General features: G+C 46.9%; 1 pseudogene; it reads right to left on the bottom strand.

Annotated features, from left to right (window-relative positions):
- Positions 1 to 3,391: 3,391 nt before the first annotated feature.
- LOC122493506 lies at positions 3,392 to 3,821 on the bottom strand (annotated as a pseudogene).
- Positions 3,822 to 17,059: the final 13,238 nt, after the last annotated feature.

Here is a 17,059-nt window from a genome sequence, read left to right as displayed (position 1 = left end):
ATCTATCCAGTCAGCCATTGAAGCCGTGTGGGAGTTTGTGAAGTTTAGGGCCAGGTCAACTCCTGAGCCTGCTCAAGTTTACAGTCATCTGATCCTTTGATGTGAGCAGACTCTCAAGCCGAATTTGGGTTAGGTGGTCATAAAAGGTGCCAGAAGATCATCATCCGGCTCAGTGTTGCTCAAAGCGGGGTCAGGAGACCACCCATAATAGAATTATGTGGGTGCTTAGTAAAAATGTGTTTCCTCGTCTCCACCTCAGACCTACTGAATCCAAATCTCCAAGTGGCCTGACCTGGAATCTGTTAACAAGCTCCTTTGATCTTCCTGTGGCTCAAATGTGAAAGCCCCAACCCAGCTTATCCTTTTATTCTAAGGGGAATCGAAACACTCCCCAGAAAGGTGAAGGGAAGTCTCTGCGGAACCCTCATGAGCTGCAGTGGCTGTTGTCTAACTGTCCCCCGCTGTCATCACTGTGCTTGCCATCTGAGGCTCCCAAGGGACCTCCTCCACCTGACAGGCAGGTGTGCCGTATTTTACTGTGTGTCTTTTTCCAGGAAGTTGAGCCTCACCGTACTTCATATGAGACAAAAACCTTCTGGCCATCAAGTTTATTTGAAATACCAGTAATTGATATAGTTTATTACAGCTGCCTACAGCGTGGCCTGCACTGGGCTTACTCACTTGAGAAGTATGATCTCACTTAGGGTTCATAATAATAATTCTACAATGTGGACACCACCCTTTTCTCCATTTGCAAATTCTTTAATGAGGCAAGGCAAGATCGAGTGACATATTCTGGGACATGCAGCTTCTTAGGGGCAGCTGGGATTTCCATTCAGAATGGAACCCCTTTGCTCCCCAGACTCACCTTTACCCCAGAAGAGACCTGATCCACTGTGGAGTTTGACCACTCGATTGGCAGGATCTGTCATTGATGGTCACGGAGCACTTTAACTTCCTCATTGACCTAAGTAAAACAGCCATCCCTACACACACACACACACACACACACACACACACCTTCCCCATCCTCTAGTTTCTCCCTGTTTTGTTTCAATCACAGAATCTGCCACAACGTGGAAATGGATTTGCTTATTCCTGTGTTCTTGCCTATCCCCCCACTGGAATTTAGGCCCCGTGAGGGCAGGGCTCTTGCCTGTTCTGTCCACCATTGCATCTTCTACACTTAGAGCAGGGTCTCGTCCTCGGTAAATGTTTCTCAAATCAGTAAGCAAACGAATCCTTAATCTTTGGTTTCAGTGTCTTCCCAGAGTTTGTAGAAAACCATTCCCGATACTGGAATTGATCTACTCTCTCTAGAAGGGTGGATTGGGACCCACTTTCCAGTCCTGACCTGCTGGGAGAAAACGTATAGCATTTTAAGAAAGCCCATGCATTGTGATGGTTACATCTCTTAACACTTGGGGTTGCTATTCTTTCTGTCTTCTGAAATCCTTTGACCAAATAGGCACTACTGCCCACTTGTCTCTAGTCCCTGAATCTACAGTGTCTAAATAGAACAGATTAGAGCATTGTTGTCAGTGCCTCTGGGACCACGTTTATGTCCAGATAAGAGGAGCCCCTGACCTGAGTCTCAGGGTATAGAGACCCTTTCCTCTTGGCTGTGCCTCTTAGGTTGGAATGAGAAGTCTGCGGGGCCTCTAGGACTCCATGCCATCCCCACCGGACTGTGCTCTGTGTTTTTGCAACCTGGGAATTCTCTGGCCAAATGTTCCCAACCCCATGGGGTGACGGGATCTGCTTGGACTTCTGTCCTAGATCCATTGTCCCAGAAGTGCTCAGGCCCAAGGGGCAATTGTGTACAAGGGCGTGTTGACAGAGCATGGCTGTGTTGCGGGGGCGGGGGGGGATGTTCCATGCATGCACACAAGGACCTTACAGGGCAGGATGGAACCAAGGCTGGGAAGAGGAAAGGGTGGGCCAGGGGCCAGTTTTCCCTGCCCCATTGTCTGCCAGCCCAGGCTTCTGAGCACGTTCACTACCAGCCTGGTCTTCAGATCATTATGAAGGTGTATGTGGCGAGGTGGGATGAGAGGACGTATTTGAGTTTGCTGACTTGGTTTCCAACCGTTAGATATTCCAGTCATCTGGCACGTAGCCTCTGTTTGTGCCCTGGCCCCGGGCCCTGCAAATGTCAGGACAAGCCTGAGTGGCTTCTGAAAGCTAGGCTTGACGGTGGTAGCAGTATTTAAATGTCCCGTATGTGCATCTTACCTCTCAACTTCATTTTTGGGCTTCTTAGGTGTCTTTTTGCCTCAGTCATGCCTGGCACATAAGTAGTTCATGACTAATGGCTACCTCTACGGTAATGATCACACGCTGTCCCGATAAACAGGAGAGCCAAATGCACGATGAGCTGGCAGTCGGCCTTTAACTCTCCTGACTCCCAGCATCGGGTGCAACACACCCCCTTTACACAACGGTAAGGCAGAGCGTGCGAGAACTCAGCCGTGTCTGTGTGCTTCCCCCCCCCCCCCAACACCTGCTCGGAGGCTGTGCCACTGACAGCAGGCACGTTGCTTGTCCTGAATTTTTCAATCACTCTCCTCGCGTGGCTGGAAATGGTATGAAGAATTCATGTTCTAACTGAGTATATAACCCTCTTACCACAGACACATTTGTACTTATTTTTAAATGTTTTAAAGGATATTTTTGGTTTCGTCAAATCAAACAACTTGAGCATCATGCAGGCTTAACTTATAAACCCACAGTTGCTGAAAGAGGGCTGTGGCGTTTGAAGGAAAAAAAGTAATTATCTGTAGAGAGCCATTTCACTTCTGAGAGTCAAGTCTGCTTCGAAAAGTTTATGTCCCAGTGACTGATAGAGATCAAAAGAAAGATAATCCAGCCCCCCACCCGCCCCAGAATGTGTGGGTGCCTTGTTTACCACTGAAATAGCTTTGGGGCTGGCAGAACATTCCATTGGTCTTTAGATTTACAATATCATGAAGGCATTGTCATATCTCCTGTTTATTATTCAGAAAAGTGAGACCAAAAATAGACTCCCTGAATCCAAAACTCAGAAACACAGAGAACAGGTGGGTGGTTGCCAGGGGAGGCAGTGGGAGTGAAACGGGTGAAGGGGGTCAAAAGGTACAAACTTCTGGTCGTAAAATAAGTATTCCTTGGAGGTAATATAAGCATGGCAGCTCTAATTAACAATACTGTATTGCATGTTTGTTGCTAAGAGTAGATCTTAAAAGTTCTCATCACAAGAAAAAAAAACCTGTCAGCTATACGTGGTGACAGATGTTAACTAGACTTACTTGTGGTCATTTAACAACAGGTACAAATATTGAATCATCGTATTGTACACCTGATGCTAACATAATGTACATTAGTTACACCTGTTTTTATTTTATTTTTTTTATATGTGATTGAGTTTATTATTATAAAAAAGGGGAGAAAAAATGGGGTTTGAGATAGGAAGGAGACAGCTGGAGAGGGATTTTCATACTGGGCCTACAATCCACAAGCCTCAGCAGCCCTGCCATGGGTCTGCCCGATTCTTTCGCATCAAGAAGTTGATCTCGCGAGCCATTTCCATGTTGTAGGTCCGCCGGCAGGTTTCATAGCTTTCCCTCTGTCGTCGGGGACAAGGCTTTTCACAGTACCGCCGTCGCTTAATGTCCCAATGAGCCCATCCATGGTGAGAATTCTGTTTAGGGTCCTGTATGCACCTTCCACATTTCCTTCCTGTACCATCACAGTCCTGGCAATGAACTTCAGATGTTTTGCCATCACCTTGGGGTTTAAATCCCCACTCTGCAGGATCCCACGCCCTCCGGAACCAGCCTCCAGGAACCAGTTATACCTGTTCTTAAAACAGACCAAAAGGGGATTAGATATAGTCTCACAAACAAAGAGGTGCTGATTTCTCCTGTGAGATTCCTAATCCTCTCTGACTCTCCTGGTCCGGCCTCCACATGTGACTGGTTCCTTCCCAACTTCTTAGAAATAGCTTGTTATTTCCTGCATACTTTCCTTTCTTTTCTTTTTCTTTTTTTTTTTCTTTTTTTTTTCTTTTTTAGAGAGAGCGTGAGCTGGGAGAGGGGCAGAGGGAGAGGGAGAGAGAATCTTAAGCAGGTTCCATGCTCGCCACGGAGCCCAATGTGGGGCTCAGTCCCACAACCTCGGATCATGACCCGAGCTGAAATCAAGAGTTGGGTGCTTAGCCAACTGAGCCACCCCAGCGGCGTCCCTCCTGCATAATTTTTTTAAAGGGGTGGACATGTAAGTGGTCCTCATTCATATCTCAGAGTATAAAAACACAAATAATTGTTACCCATTTAAATATGTAGAATCTCATCAACAGGAGTTTAAAAATAACCACTGAACCTGGGTGATCCACATCTACTGAGGACGTGCAAAGTGGAGCCAATTCTGCCATGTTGCCTTCTGCTGTGTTTTGTCTAGATTTTGAGAAGAGAGGCCAGGAAACAGGCCACGAGTACCGACCACGGAAGCCATGTGCGGTTGAACTACTGACCTGGTTCCCCGCACCCCATGTGAACGGCTCTCTGTGCTGCTGGAATCTTTTGGGGATTCTATACTTCTGTTTCTAGCAGCTTTATTGAGGTATGATTTACACACAATAAAATCACCCACTTTTTAAGTGTTAAATTCAATGAGTTTAGAAACTCCGTAGAGTCAGGTGGTCACCAACGCACTGCAAATACACAGCATTTCTCTCACCCTGAAAGTCCTTCCTGCCCCTTGCTTTCCTCTGTTTTGGAAGGTGGGATGGCAGATTCAGCATGAATCAGTGTTAGGGCTGAAGTGCAACCACAGACCGCCCCTGCTAGAGCGCGGAGACGCTGTTGTGTACCCAGTCTTGCCTATGGGAAAGGAAGAATCACTGCTTTAGGCTAGAGATCTCTTTCTTTCCTTTGGGAAAAGAAACATCAGGTGCCGGACAGCTGGTGTTCCGCTCTTGTGTGTGGATGTTGGGTTTATTTGCAGTGTGGTTTTGAAGCCGCACTTACCTGGTAGCCCCATGGGATTCTTTATTACTCCAGAGTTACTTAGGTCAGCAGGGCCCCCTCCTGAGCACCCTGGAGATGAGGTTGTGGTGGCAGATGAGCACCGGCTCCGGGGAGTCAGGCAGGCCTGGGTTCTGGTCCATGCTTTGCAATTTTCATACGATGTGACCTTGAGAAGGTTACTTAATTCCTCAAGTTTCTCCTCTGTCAGGTGGTGATAAAAAACGTCATCTCATAGGATTAGGGTGAAGGTTAAAAAGATTGCTTCGAACCTGCTACCACAAGGCCGGGCACACAACAGGCCTTGCTGGTTTTGCATCCAGCGGATCTCCTGTAGATGAGACGTGCGTGCCAGTTGAGGCTGCTGCCTCCTCCATGAAGCCCACCGCCCGGGCCACGTGGAGGCAGCAGCACTCAGCCCCATGCAGGTCAGCCGGGCTCGTGTTGCATGTCTGCCCATGACGGCCATGTGTCTGTCATCAGGCCACCACTATCCAGCTGAGCCCATCTCCTCCCCCAGCCTCTCAAGCTTCTGCGACAGAGACCCCTCCAGCCACTCAGACTCGATCCTGGAGATGAAACCTGTTTGTGCTCTTGGGCTGACCAGGAGTTTTCTGCTTGTGTGCAGAACCTACCATTTCCCCCCCCCCCTTTTTTTTGGAAACAAAACTCAACTTTATTCATTTCTGATTTGAAAAAAAAATACAGTTTCCTAGGTTCCTTTGTGGAAATTTATAGAAAACCACATGTCACGTTGCTGATTATCTCCAGACCCAGAGGAACCACTTCATTTAAAGAGAGTCTTTTTACAACCTTTTCTTTTCTAAGACTATTTTGTAAAAGTATTTAAACATTTTTTTAAAAGCATAGTATGTCCCTTTCAAGAAAATACAGTGGTCCATCAATTTACTAAATGTTTTTTTCAGCCCCTGACTCTGTAGTCAAAACTCAAGGGGATAGAAACATCCAGAAGGCCTGGTCATCCCTGCAGAAAAATTGGAATAAGTGGGAGGAAGGCTGTAGTGACACAGGCCTGAGAGCAGCAGAATGTGACAGGTGCTCCAGCAGAGCGAGAAGGGCCCAGCAAATGGAGACATAATGACAAATTGATGACAGGGTGGGGGGGGGGGGGTGGCGCTGAGTAAGGATTCCTACAGGAGGTGACATCCGAGCTGGATCTCCCAGATGGGGAGTAAAAGGAAAGACGACGTGGTAGGAAACTCAAGGGGACAGACCGGATGACTGTGTGGGTAGTTACATGCAGGCTGGGTTTGGAAGGGCCGCCTGGTCTGCTGTGCTTGGAGAAGAGGGTGAGGGGAGTTTGACAAGAGCCAAGGCTGGTAAGAGAAGTCAGGGAGGCCCCTCGGAGACAGAAACGCGTGACGGTCCCGTGGGAGGCTTTGCAGATGAGACGAGGAGAGCCACCTGAAGACACCTTCACCTGGCAAATCTGGAAGAGACACTCCCCCAAAGACCTTGATCGGGGGGCAATATGGCCAGAATGTTTGTATGTGAGCAGAGCTCTATTACCACCACACCTTGGTGTTCACACTTCTGTGTCATCGGAGTGGGGAAACCTCATCGAGGCAGAACACCAAGTGGAGGGCATGGCAGGTAAAAGGGGAGGCCCAGGTTCATATGCAGCCAGGCAGTGAGTGCAGGAATCTGCCCTCACCTGCCTCACCTGCCCTGCATTGCTCACGTCCTGTTGACCGACGGTGGGGACCAAACTACTCCCTTGTCAGCTGTGGGGTCTCGCCTTCCTTTCTCTCTTCCCATGCGATTGTTCCATTGCAGTGTTTCAATCCTTTTCTGCTATTGCCCCCACTAAAGGGACACTTTGAATTTATTTACATATTCATTCATTTAATTTCTGTGTAACGCTAGAAAGTAAATGTTGAAGAATATGACTTTATTGGGTAGAGTGAAGCTTTGGAAGGCCACAGACTATACTAATACCTAATTTTTTTTTTTAACCTCCCCCCTGCCAAGAACTGGTTTCCACCCCCGTGGTGGTGATATCACCCCCATGAAAATGCATGTCCTGTTGAATGTATGTGTAAGTATAAATACATAAACACATATTTGATCATAAGCCATTCTAAATCTTTTTCTAGAAATAACTTCAGTATAAATTATCAACTCCATTTATGACGTAGATGCAATAAGCTTTCCTAAAGCAGAGACTGAATTTGAGATACTAAACTTAGCCAGTGGGCTCATTTACAAGGGTAACATTAGTCTGTGAGTGATTTATTGCCTGAGGGGGAATGGTGTGGACCTTTATTTCTTAATTGCTCCCATCCTAAATGTTCTGGGACTTCTGAAGAGCATACCATAAAAATGAAATTTTAAAATGGCAATGCCATTTTATAGGGAAAGCTGGAATGATATATGTGGGTAATATGCCAATATGAGCGGCTGATCCAAGACATTGGCCTGAAATTCAGTGAAGTTAAGGGCAAGAATAAGATGAAAAATTATTACTTAATGAGAATTTTCAAGGCACTTCAAATAGATGAAATTTGAGTTGAGATTATTTAACTCCAAGAAAAAACAAACAAGCTTCTCTGCCACGTGAAACCTGTGACATGACTTAGTCCTAGAGCTCCTGGACGTGAAGACTTCAGTGACTTACTGCAGGAATTAGTAAGTTTTTTTGTGTCCATTTTTTGACCATTTTTTTTCTTGCTGTGCTAAAATATGCGTAACATAACATTTACTGTCTCAATCATTTTTAAATGTATAGTTCAGCATCATTAAGTCCTTTACATGATAACCATTAGCACCATCCATCTCCAGAACTCTCTTCATTTTGTAAAACTGGAACTTTGTACCCATTAAACAGTAACTCTCCATTCCCCTTCCCCCCACGCCAGTGATAACCACCATTCTACCCTTTGTTACTGTGAGTTCACACACACACACACACACTCACGCTCACAATTTCTTCTTTTCCCTCCACATATACGTGAGATCCCGGCAGTATTTGTCTTTCTGTGTTTGGCTTAATTCACTTAGTATATGCCCTCCAGGTTCGTCCCTGTTGTCACAAATGGGAGGATTTCCTTTTTTTAGGGCCGTGTAATATTGCATGCATATATATATGTATACACACATATGCATACACACACACACACACACACACACACACACACACACACACACCACATTGTCTTTACCTGTTCATCTGCCAGTAGACATTTACATTGTTTTCCTGTCTTGGCTATGATGGATAATGCTACACTGAACATGAAAGTGTAGATATCTTGTCAAGATGGTGATTGTATTTCCTTTTGATGTAAGGAAATATGGGATATGGGCTTGCCAGATCATATGGTAGTTATACTTTTATTGTTTTTGAGAAACCTTCACCCTGTTTTCCGTAGTGGCTGCAACAACTCAGACTCCCAGCACGTGCCGAAGGGATACATCATTGTGAGGCAGGTGAGTTGGTATCCCATTGTGGTTTTGCAAATCCCTGATGATTAGTGATGTTGAGCACCTCTGCTTGTGCCTGTTGGCCGTTGGTATGCTGCCTCTGAAAGGAAAAAATGACTATTTTTTTTTAACCTAGGGAAGTTAGCTATTTTTCATTAATTGATTAATCCTCACGTGTATATGTTTTCTTTAAGATTGTATAAATTTTTACATTTACTATTTTCTCATATTCTATCATTTATTTCTCATTTCTTAAATAGTTAAACATTGACTTATTTAGAAAAACTTTTAATTGTATGAGCTGGGAAGTCTAATTTTATATTATATAAATGTATATGTTTTTGCTAAGAATTAAGCAGCTTCGCTAAATCTAAATATTAGTCCTCTCTCTTCCAACTCTGTTCTTTGAGCACTTGAGAATTTTAGGTATACCACCTTTTGAATTGGTACTGTTAGTACTCCGAATGAGTTAATAAGTCATATGTAATGTTCTACCTCCACCATTAAAGACTCTGGTTCCAGAAAACGACTTGGCGTAAGATTTGAAGGTCTTCTTTGTTTGGAATGACTCGTAGAATTTTTCTCTAACTAAATGCCAGTGAGGCTGGACTTGGGCAAACGATTGGCCCAGTCATCTCACCTTTGAAAGCTTCTGAAAGACTATAGGAACCCCTCTTTGTCATACAGTCCTTCCAGGTTGTTGGAGTTCTTGAAGTATCTTTAAGTGCCTATTAGTAACACGTCTAGTGCACGTGACTCGGTTCATGTTTCTTTTTTTAATTTTTTTTAAATTTTTTTTATTTTGGGGACAGAGAGAGACAGAGCATGAACGGGGGAGGGGCAGAGAGAGAGGGAGACACAGAATCGGAAACAGGCTCCAGGCTCCGAGCCATCAGCCCAGAGCCTGACGCGGGGCTCGAACTCCCAGACCGCGAGATCGTGACCTGGCTGAAGTCGGACGCTTAACCGACTGCGCCACCCAGGCACCCCGGTTCATGTTTCTTAAATTCTCTGCATCTTGGTTTCTTCCCTTGTAAAATGGGTATAAGAAATAAGAGTAGCCTGCCTTATATTGTTGTAAGGACTCAATGTGTTATGTAGAAGGCATTTAGTACTGGGCTTAGCTGCTGGCTGTCATTATTATTAATGCTTATCGCATTTCAAAATCACCTATAACTTAAGATAAAATTAATTAATAAAATGTAATTTAATAAGTATTAATATTTTACTCCTAATTGATAAAATTAACTTTATACTTGAGGCCTGAGTAATCTCCAGCTGAACTCCATGCCACCATCATTTTAAGCTGCCTGCAGTTCTCCAGTGTGCTTATTCATCTTCCATAGCTCAGCATCTCTGGACATGTTTCTCCTGGTGCTCAGAATTCCCCTTCCCAGCCCTGCTGCCCCCTCTTACTCCCTGACCCCCTGCCTCTCAGCCGTCTTACAGGGCTCAGCTCAGGCCTGATCTTCTCTGAGATGTCCTCCCCAAATCCCGCCCAGCATCTCCTGTCCCCGAGCCACCCCTCTAGTCTGGTTTACGTGTCCCTTTTTTTCATGATTTCCTCAGCTTGTACTTCCCTCTGTTACTCATTCGCTTCTTCATTAATTCGTCCACTTCATAAACATCTGCAGAGAGGCTATCATGTGCCGAACACTTTCTGTGCCACTGAATTATCAGCCCCCTGGCTCCTCGCGGGCACGGTATCTAACTGGCATGTTAGAGCTCCAAAAGTAACGACTACATGAAACAATTCCTTCCAGTGTGCATACTGCCCCTTAATGTTACTTTCTGAGCTCCCTTCTTTAACCCATCAAAATCCTTTTAGGGAATTCTGAGGTATTCTGTAGTCTAATTTGAGCCCAAAGAAGGGAGGATCCTCCTTACTAGAAAACAGATGAGAAAGTGATAATGTAACTCAGACGTTCTGTCATCTTCCTGGGAGAAATGAACCACTTATCAATTTCACTAAACAAGTGTGGACAGTACTTCCTATGAACCTCGTATAAAAATGAAAAACGGGCATCTGGGTGGCTCAGTCAGTTAAGCGTCTGACTCTTGATTTCAGCTCAGGTCATGGTCTCGCAGTTTGTGAGATCGAGCCCTGTCAGGCCCCGCACTGACAGCTTGGGATTCTCTCTCCCTCTTTCTGCCCCTCCCCCGTGCCTGCTGGCACGTGCGGGCGCCCGCGCTCCGTCTCTCAAAATAAATAAAATTTTTAAAAATTTTAAAAAATAAAAATTAAAAACAAAAAAGGCTTCCCTACTGCTGCCCTCATTGGAAAAACTCTTTCAGGTTATTAGGATTCCCAGCTCCTGATCTGGTAGAACAGAGTGGAAAGAATTTGACTAATCAGAATCTGTTTCCTGCTCAGGGAAGGAGAGTCGGAAACAGGCCCTTGTTGAGGTGTGTGCGTTTCTGGATACTCTTGCCCTAAAGCTCCTTAACTAGGATCAAGCCCTGCATCTTCGTATCTACTCGGTGTGCCTGGAGTTTCCAGGAGCAAAGGACACTCTAATGGGAAACACTGCCTTCCAGTCTTACGATGGAGTTCGGTTCCAGTTTGCTTATTAGTATTTTTGCAGAACAGATGCCAAGATGGAAGCACATTCCGTCCTCCCAAATGTAACTGCGAGCATCCTCAGAGCTGTCTGGGCCTGGGGACAAGGCATGTTAGGTAGCGTGTGCCCCCTCTAGTGGCTCTATAAGAGCACAACACAGGTGTTGAGAGCGAGGCACACTTTGTTTTCCTTGCTGGGGTGAGGATGTTTTAAATTGTTATTTGTCTCAAATTTTCGGGACAGCAGGAAAACCACACCTCGTAATTTAACATTAAAGAATAGTCAAATTTTGTGTGAGCTTCCTTGTATCTTTTTAAAACTATTTCACCTTAAATAAAAGTCATAACTTTACATAATGTAGATGGGGATACAAAAGTTTTCTTTTTTTAATTTTTAAAAATTATTTACTTTTGAGAGAGAGAGAGAGAGAGAGAGCATAAGTGGGGGAGGGGCAAAGAGAGAGAGGGAGACACAGAATCTGGAACAGGCTCCAGGCTTTGGGCTGTCCACACATAGCTGGATGCAAGGCTCGAACTCACAGACCACGAGATCATGACCCGAGCCAAAGTCAGGTGCTTAACCAACTGAGCCACCCAGGTGCCCCGGGGATGCAGAAATTCTAGTTTGTTCCCTTCTCTTTGAATTTCCCGTCGATTCTGAATCCCACACAGCCTGCTTCTGAGTAAAATGTGCCAAGGCCAGAGCCAGCTATAATTTTTCACCTTGTTTCACACTGGAACTTGCAGCCTGGCAAACTGATCACACATTACATATGAATAGAGAAGGTGAGATCTGTGTTCAGTCAGAGCCGCCCTGACACTCCGCATCTGGCTGTTATGTGCGTTTCTGTTCCTCCACGCGTCACTTGCCGCAGAATCTATTGCCTCAGAGGCAGCCCAGCCACGCGTCCTCAGTGCCTCCTGGCACGGAGAGTAATAAGTCAGCAAGGCTAGCAGTGGCTCCTGTGCCATAAGGTGGCACGCTTTATGGGCCGTGCCTTCCTTGCTGCAGTGTGATTTATCCACCCCCATGTGCTCTGCACGGCTTGCTCCTTTTATTACTTAGCAGAGGTTTGAAAAGAAAGAAACCTTTCCCCAAGCCATTTGCCACCATACAGATGGCCGGCCCTGTCCTGCCTCCTTTGGCCGTTTGAGCAGCACGCTACCTATGTAGTGGTTACTTTGATGTATCACCTTGACTCAGTTAAGGGATCTCCACGTTGCTGGTGAAACATGATTGCTGGGTGTGCCTGGGAGGGTATTTCTGGAAGAGATTAGCATTTGAATGTGTAGACTAAGTAAAGTAGGTTCATTCTCACCAATGTGGGTGTGCATCATCCGACTCGTCGAAGGCCTGATAGAACAGGAAGGCAGAGGCAGGGCGAATTGTCGCTCTCTTCTTCAGCTGGGACTCCCGTTTTCTCCCGCCTACAGACATCAGTGCTCCTGATTCTGGGGCCTTCAGACTCGGACTGAATCACACCGCCGATTTTTCTGGGTCTCCAACTTTCTGATGACAGATAATAGCACTTCTTGGTTCCCATAATTGTGTGAGCCATTCCTCATGGTAATTCTCCTCTTGCATATCTGTCTCTGTATTCTCCTGTTCCTCTGGAGAGCCTGACTTACACCCTCCACAACATCTGTATTTTCCTTACGTCCTGAGTCCTTCCTGAAATGCCTGTGTTGGGCTCAGTCTTTTCAGGTACTTTCTAAAGAACCGAATGATGTGATTGGGCAAAGGCGTTGGGCAGTGTGACCAGTTTACCAAAAAGCATCCATTAGAAATCCAGTAACAACAACAACAACAACGACTGGGGTTTTGAGAAATTGGATCTACGAAACTGGACCTGAATGGAGGGCCGGTTCAGGGCACCCGCCCTGATCATTGGTGATCAAGAGGAGGGGACCAATCTCCAGCAGGTCTGAAATGCCAGAGCGATGTCCCCTCCTCACCTGGTGGCACTCATACTGTCCAGCCCCTTTCTGAGCTGGTCGATCGTGAGAATTGTTTCATCTGATTTCTTGTCATCATCATCATCATCTCATTCTCAGCCAGCTTCTCCTCCAACACTCACTTCTGACACAGGTGCTGTTTTCATGTGGCCTTAATGAGGACTGAAGGCAGCCCGGCCACAGTCCAGGGCATCCTAAGTATATGGCGGTATTACAAGACTTTAAAAGGGTTCTGAGACCACTTCTGACATGTGGTGGGGTCTTCTGGACACCAACAAGCACCTCTCAGATACCAGCAGCACGTCGAGAGTCAACTGAGTTCTGACACTGTCGACCCAGAGACATCATCAGAGCCCATCGGCTGCGGGCTCAGTCCCACAAGCCTGCTTCCAAAACCCCCTTCAGACACCAGTCACCAGCCCAGGTTCCCTGTGCTTCTGACTGACCATCTATGTAGAAAGAGTTTCCATGACCTCCTCCTTGGACTTCACACTCCAGTACCAAGTCCAGGTGTTACTTGTACTTCTGACTGACCGGCTGGAAATCAGAAGTCCCCACAACCCTCTGCTTGGGATCAATGAATTTGCTCGGACATCTCACAGAAATCAGAGAAACGTGTTACCTACTGGATCATCGATTTGCTAGAAAATGGTACAACTCAGAAACAGCCAGATGGGGGAGATGCGTAGGGCAAGGTCTGGGAGTGGGGTTGTTCCATGTCCTCTACCGGTGGGCCATCGACCCCGAATCCCCATGTGTTCACCAACCTAGCAAGTCTCCAAGTACTCTCCTTCTGAGTTTTTATGGAGGGCTCCAGTACAGAGGCATGGTTGATTAAATCATTGGTCTTGGGTGCCGGCTCGAAGCTCCAGCCCCTCCCTCTTCTCCTCCTCAGGAGTGGGGTGGGGTGGGCCTGAAAGTTCTCACCCTCTATTCGCATGGTTGGCTCCTCTGGCAACAGGCCTCCATCCTTAGGTACTTTCCAGAAGTCACTTCATTAACGTAACAGAGGAAACCTTTTGGCTCCCGTCACTTAGGAAACTCCTAGGGTTTTAGGAGTTCTATGCCAGAAACCAAGAGCAAATGTATATCTCTTATCGTAAATTGCAATATCACAGGTTTGTTAAAAAGAAACTTCTTTACAAAGTAGCAGTGACCTTAATAATTTAGACTAAGCCTTTTAGAAAAGACTGGTGAGTGGGGGGGCCTGGGTGGCTCAGTCGGTTAAGCTTCCTTCTGACTTCAGTTCAGGTCATGATCTTTCAGTAAACGAGTTTTGAGCCCACATCAGGCTCTGTGCTGACAGCTCAGACCCTGGAGCCTTCTTCGGATTCTGTGTCTCCCTCTCTCTCCACACCTCCCCCACTCATGCTCTGTCTCTTTCTGTCTCCCAAAAATAAATTTAAAAAAAACATTAAAAAAAACTAAAAGGAAAAGGCTGGTGGCACTTTTTTGAAGAGAAAGTTTTAGACACACTTGGTTATGTTCTAAGACTCAGTCGGATTGGTAGGGTCTGTGCTCTCACGTTCCAATCCCTGGGTGAAAGGTCAGAGTTAATTGTAACAAGAGCTCACAGTAGTAGAATAGTGTTAGCAGCATTTGCTGAGAGCTTACTGTCTCAGTGCTTGAAATGCATTAGCTGCTTATGCTACTAGGCTGTGAGCTGGGTGCTCTTACTGTCCTCGGTTGACAGTGGTGAACCCGGAGCATGGAGTCTTCAGCTTCAAGGTCAGACTAGTAGAGACCTCAGAATTTGAACACAGGCCGTCTGGTCCCAGCTCCTCTGCTAAGAACCTCCCACCGGCAGCCTAGGCCCTCTCCCAGGGCAGGCAGAGTCACGGACTTCGGTGCTGTGGGGACATCTGATCCCCCTCCTCAGAGACCAGGGAGGAGTGACTGCTCTCAGTTGCTCTGTGATGCTGATCAGTCTTGCTTTACTGACCCCATCGTTTGGGCTCCTGCAGTTTCTCTTCTTGATGTTGGTATCGGGGTAATCTTAAAGCATTTCTAACTCCGTGGTGTCTCCTTTTTCCTGTGCGTGCGAGAGCCATAGACGTACGATGGGCCAGATGGCAGTATATGTGCCTGTACCGGTGATGTCATCCCAAGGACTGGGACATCACTCTCTCTGCATTCCCTGAAGAGCCGTCACGTCCCAGATGAGCATCAATGCCGCTCAGCAGGCACACTGCAGAGTAAGATGCGTTCAGGCCTGGTTCATTTCATTTCTCCGTGAAGGAAGGAGCTCTGGTAGATGTGTTCTCAGAGGCAGGAGCAGCCTGTGAGGAAGAAAAGGGCCTGAGAAGTTAATCTGGGGGCCACAGTTCGACTCACCCATTTAGGTAATGACGTGACTCTCGCAAGGCTTGCTTTCTCTGAACCCGACTTTCCTCAGAGCCGTGCGCCACCGTGCCCCTGCTTGCCTCACTTAGCCCAGGCCTCACGCAGGGGAGGTGCGCGGGGAATCTCCGTGGAGTGAATGACCAAATGGATGGTCCACGTAAGACACGTGGCAAGCATAGGGTCCAGTCAGTGGATAGTGGTTCCCTTCACTTTCCTTCCTCCCTCTTCTTTGGCGTCATAGTTTCCAGGTACCTGGGAGGTTAGTAGAGCCTGCACGGACATTCAGAAATGGTATCTCTTACCAACAGGATGAGTTGTGCACAGTGACTCATCATCCTAGTCGAGGAGCCACAGTCATTACAAAGAGGCCACATACAGATACTCTAGTTAGTATCTCTCTGAAGGCCGCACGGGACTGGTTTGGGCCAGAACGTGGTTGTCAGGGAGAGGACAGTCTTTTGTGAGTCCCTGCTAGGCAGCTCTCCCCCTACGGCCACAGAAGACATGTTTTCCTACCTTATAGAAGTGGCCTAGGAAGGTCGTACTTGGCGCTCTTTCCAGAGAAGGGGTAGGGGTCTCTGTTGGGTGAGTTTCGTGCCCTGGCTTACAGCCCTCCCAACTCCCCCCTAACCAGCACCATTAGATTTGGCAGCAAGAAGAGCTACGTTGACGCCCACCTGCCACCTGCCCTCGCGGGCTGGCTTCAAAGGCTGCCGCTGGCTTTGGAAAGCGCACGTCCATTCCGTGTTCCATCCCAAGGTGGTTCACTGTCGTGAGATGGGACGTGACGAGGCCCACGGTCGGCATGGAGGAAACGCCAAGAAGTTGTGGAATGAATGGTCAGTAATTCAAGATTCCTGTTCCTCCTGCCTCCACAATACACCAGACTCTTACAACACAGTTTCCATAATGAAAAATGGAAAATAACAATAATTGCCCCAGCTTGCTTCGCTTTTGTGTGCCTCAAGGGATGTCAGATAGATATTACTTGCAGACACTTTAGGCTCCTTTAGGGAAAGGTGCCCGGGGTTCTTTCCACATAAGCATTTATGATTTGGGAGAATTTATTGTAGCCATGCTAATTTAAACTGGCCAACGGGCCCAGGGCATGAGAAGTTAGAGGACGCTTAGACACAATCATTAAAATCCAGAATAAAACACCTACCTACCTGCTTGGTTCTTCTCCGGGTTTTACCGCCCCTTCCTGCCACGTAGCCCATCCGCATATCTCTCCTGAGGGCCACTGTCTGGGGTGGCTGCTCTCAGAGGTGGGGACCCACCTGCGGCAGCATCTGAGCACCTCTGCCCGGCTCTGCAACTCGGTCCCCAGTTGCTTCATGGCCTTTTCCTTCCTCTTTCACGTCTCCCTTTCACACGTTCTCGGCCTTAGAAACATTGCTCTCCCTCATGTATTCCTTCCTTCCTCCCTCCTCCCAGATTCTTTCATCACTGCAGAGAGCAAGCACGCCTGTATGTTAGGCTTTGCCCTGTAGATGCCTTCAGTGCAGGGGCGAAAGGCGGAAGGTCTAATAGTGAGATTTTACGCTGCCATCGAATGACCTAGAGAGGAGTTGGGAGATGGATGGAAGTCCATCACAGGGGCAATTCCTGTGTCTTGCAAGCCCGGATTACTTTCCAGAAATGGTGAAAACTGGCTCGGGGCTCCACACCTGTTCTTCCCACATGTTTCCCATCATGCATGGGCGCACAGAGCCCGTGATGTTTGACACCAAGCCTCATTCTGTGGCCAATAATA

Source organism: Prionailurus bengalensis, chromosome D2 (assembly GCF_016509475.1).
Source record: "Prionailurus bengalensis isolate Pbe53 chromosome D2, Fcat_Pben_1.1_paternal_pri, whole genome shotgun sequence".
Classification (NCBI taxonomy): Eukaryota; Metazoa; Chordata; class Mammalia; order Carnivora; family Felidae; genus Prionailurus; species Prionailurus bengalensis.
This window is presented reverse-complemented; position numbering and strand designations above follow the sequence as displayed.